Below are 4,050 nucleotides of genomic sequence, written 5' to 3'. Positions count from 1 at the left end.
TTTTTGCAAGGGGCCTGGAGATGCTTTAACAGTTGTGATGTGCAGAGCTGTAGTTCTTACTTGGGGGCTGTGTTGTTTTGTGTAGAACCCCAGTTTTTGGTACCAGGGATTGAACTCATGACCTCACATTTGCCAGGCAGGCACTTATGCCACTGAGCTATATCCCTAGCCCCAGCAATCCAAATTATAACAATGAGATTCCACTTTACTCCAGAAAGAAGATCTTCAAGAATCAAATACTATAACACATGCAGTAATGACATTTTGAGGTCTCTACATTGCTTGAGAAATGTAAACTATTATAACCACTATGGAAATCGTTATGGAGATTTCTCAAAAAACTAGAAATTCTATTTGTCCCAGATCTTCCCCTTCTAGGTATCTTCCCAAATTGTTAAAGATACCATATTATAGTGATACACGCACACCCATGTTTATAACAGCACAATTTGTAACAGCTAAATCTTAGAAACAGTATATGTGTATCAACAGATGAATGGATAAAGAAAATGTGGTATTTATGCACAATGGAGTACTACTCTACCATAAAGGATAATTTGAGTCATTTGTAGGAAAATGGATGTACCTTGTAATAATGTTAACTGAAGTAAACCAGACACACAAGTGTAAATATATGGTTTCTCTTTCGTGAAAAACCCGAAGTTTAAACAATTTAAAGAGCAAAATAAAAGACAAATGATAAGAAATAGGGAGACAGACCTTTTACAAATGGGAAGGGGAATCAAGAAATGGGCGGGAAAGTAAAAAGAATTAAAATGTGTTACGTACATGTACCAACTCCCCACAGTAAATGTAATCATTAGGTTACATTCAAAGATGAAAAAAAAAAAAGGTAAGCCCAGTGTGGTGACACATGCCTATAATCTCCAGCACTCTGGGCTGAGGCAGTAGGATCAGAAGTTCAAGTTCAGCCTGAGTAACTTAGTAACTTAGCAAGACCATGTCTCAAAATAAATAAAAAAGGCTGGGGATGTGGCTCAGTATGAAGGCCCTGAATTTAATCACCAGTACTGGGCTCAGTGGCACAGTTCCTACCTGGCAAGCTCAAGGTCATGAGTTCGAGTCCAGATACCAAAAAAATGTAATCAATCACGAGTACTACAAAACAAACCCCAGAGTTGCCTAAGCTGTGAGTAAACAGGTGTGGGCGCAAGCGCACATAAATAAATAATATATGCATCATTAACATACAGAATATATACATAAAATCTTTCAAAAACACTTAAGCCTTAGAAGGCAGAATGTCAAAGGAGGAGATGACTTTTGAGGCTTATCATGTTCAATTGCTTTTCTCGGATGAAGGAGGCAAGTCAAGAACCCGGTGAGGCTACAGTTCAATGCACAACTTTCAGGGGCAGAGACTCCTACCTGCAGAGCCACAGGCCCTTAACATTACTCACAAAGGGCTTCCTTGTCTGTTTTGACTCTCACCAAAGCCTGATGTTTTTCACAGGTGAGAAAGCAGGTTCAAAGCATTTGGAAGATCTGCTTCAACTGCCTCGGTACTCACCCCAATCCTGAGTGCTACACCCTTTCCCACCACATGGCACAGCTGCCCACAGCCTTCGGGATGGCTGAGGCAGCGCAGTTCCAGCCTTGAGCACAATCTGACAAGGCAGGTACTCAAAAATAAATGCAGTGGGGGTACAGCACAGTGGTGGAGCACTTGCATGGCACACATATGGGCCTTTGTTCAATCCCCATCTCAAAAAAAAAAAAAAAGGAAGCGGCGGGGTGTGGGGGATGGAGATTGATTAATGGGTGAATGCCCAACATCCAGGAAGAAAGCTAAGCCAATTACAGTTGACTGAGACGCTATTAGGAGACTTTTAGGATGATGTTGCTAACTGAAATCCACATGGATGCCAATGTCAAACCATACGGGACAGCCACATGTCCCTGTCTCCGAGCAGGTCTGCAGAAACTTCACCCCCGTTAGCTGGCGCTGAGTCACCTGACTGTGCTACTCCAGTCTCTTCCCAAAATGCCTAAGCCAGTGTCCCAGGAGCCTGCCCAGGACATCCTGAGGTCTGCAATGCCAAATCCAGGTTCTTCCCATTTTTAAGGTCTTGCCATTCAACTGACCAACCCCAGCTGCTTCCTGCATCACTGGTGTGCCCTAGCCTTTAGCCTCTGCAAGACACACTCCTCTCCACCCCCATCCCAGCCCCATCTCCTTTCTTTTCTTCTTACCTGTATCCTTTGGTGAGGCCTAGACTTGGCTATCTCGACAATTAATGAATACTGGTCCCTTCTCCCTCTTCCATAAAAAGGGGGTCAGCTAGCCGCTTTGTTTTGTTGTTTCTAGTGAAAGTAGATTCAGACAGGTGTAGTGACACACACCTGTAATCCCAGTGCTCAAGAAGCACAGGCAGGAGAATCACTGTGCGTTTGAGGCGAGCCTTGGTTACATAGTTCAAGGCCAACCTGAACTACATATTGAGATCTGGTTTCAAATGAACAGAAAAATTCACATCACGAAGAATTCAAGAAACTGTACACTGGCACAAAGCCCCATATCAGAAGACCTGGGCCTCAAGGCCTGGCTTAGACCCCACTTCCATCTCTCCCACTTCTCCCCAGATGTTCCCAGAGGTCAGAACCCCAGACTGATTATCAGGCAGATCTCTTCTCCCAGGGACACAGATTCTTTATATGTGGATGCTGTAGCTAGGGGTTTACAAGGGGAATAATACAATACAGGACACATTTTATAACAATATTTTGTAAGGCCAGGGATATAGCTCAGTGACGTAAGTGCCTGCCTGGCAAGTAAGGTCCTGAGTTCAATTCCCAGTACAAAAAAAGAAAACAAACAAAACAAAATAAAAAAAACACTTAAATTTAGCTGGAGTGGTGGTGGACGCCTGTAAGCCCAGCACTCAGGAGGCTTGAGGCAGGAGAATCACTGTGAGTTTGAGACCAGCCTGGGCTACAAGTGAGCTTAAGACCAGCCTGAACTGCATAGCGAGACCCTGTCTCAAGAAGACCAAAAAAAAAAAAAAAGGAGTATTTTGTAATAGTCACCCAAAGAATCACATACAAAGAGTGTGCAGGAAATCTGTTCCCACACTAAAGACCAAAGAATCCAGCTGAGGGTCTGGATCCCAGTGTAATGTCCTGTATGAGTGCAGCTGAAGAGCTAGCTAGAGCCCATGACAATACCCCCCGTGAGTCCAGCTGGAGGCCTAGAACCCATGACAATGTCTCATGCAGGCCTGTTTCATGGATCTGCACTGAGAAGGCCCAAAGTCAGTGGTGGAAGCTAGAAAGTCTGTGCCAGTGAGATGCAGGATCTGTGCTAGCAGGCTGAGAGATCTGCACTGGAGCCAGGAAGTGACACTCCCAAGTAAAAACCAGAGCTCCCCTGAAAAGTACCACAGCCATCCTCAGCAACAGTGAGGTCCCGAGTTCCTCCATCGATGAGGACAGCTGAGTTTCCATCAGGAAAGCCAACGCAACAAGCTCCTCCAAGAAAACCTATAGTTTCCCTACAGCTTCTAACAGCCTCACTTCTCCAGTTCTGCCTCTTATGCTGCTGGCAACAACCCTCAGGTGGGCCTCCCACTCCCAGCACCACACTGGTTCAGTTCAGCTGAGTGTTACAGGTTGACCATCAGTTGTAAATCCACCACAGTGGGGGAAAAAGGAGAGAGATTTCTTGCCACAAATATATTTGTACAAGAGTGGTGTTAGGGATCAAACCCAGAACCTCATGCATGCTAGACCAGCACTGTACCACTGATCTACATCCCCAGCCCGCAATAGATTTTTTATTTGTTTTTTTTTTTTTTTAATTTAGAAAAGAAGCGTGTCAAAATTGAATGAGAAGCCAGTTGTGGTGGCACACACCTGTAATCCCAACACTTGGGAGACTGAGGCAGAAAAATTACTGCACGTTTGAAGACCACCCTGAACTATATGTAGTTCAGACTGTGTCTTAAATAACAAACAAACAAACGAGAGGGCCTGGAGTTGAGGCAAACATCTGTAGTCCCTTCTACTCTGGAGGCTGAAACAGAAATGACT

At 44.4% G+C, this 4,050-nt stretch overlaps 1 long non-coding RNA gene across 7 annotated transcripts in view; it reads right to left on the bottom strand.

Moving 5' to 3' along the window:
* Window positions 1-4,050, bottom strand: part of LOC102022935 — a 65,711-nt gene that overhangs the window by 59,016 nt on the left and 2,645 nt on the right. The gene's annotated exons all lie outside the window — the stretch shown is intronic.

Source organism: Chinchilla lanigera, unplaced genomic scaffold (genome assembly GCF_000276665.1).
Source record: "Chinchilla lanigera isolate Chin_1 unplaced genomic scaffold, ChiLan1.0 scaffold00021, whole genome shotgun sequence".
NCBI lineage: Eukaryota > Metazoa > Chordata > Mammalia > Rodentia > Chinchillidae > Chinchilla > Chinchilla lanigera.
Note: the sequence above shows the minus strand (reverse complement) of the source record. Positions and strands in the feature narration are given on the sequence as shown.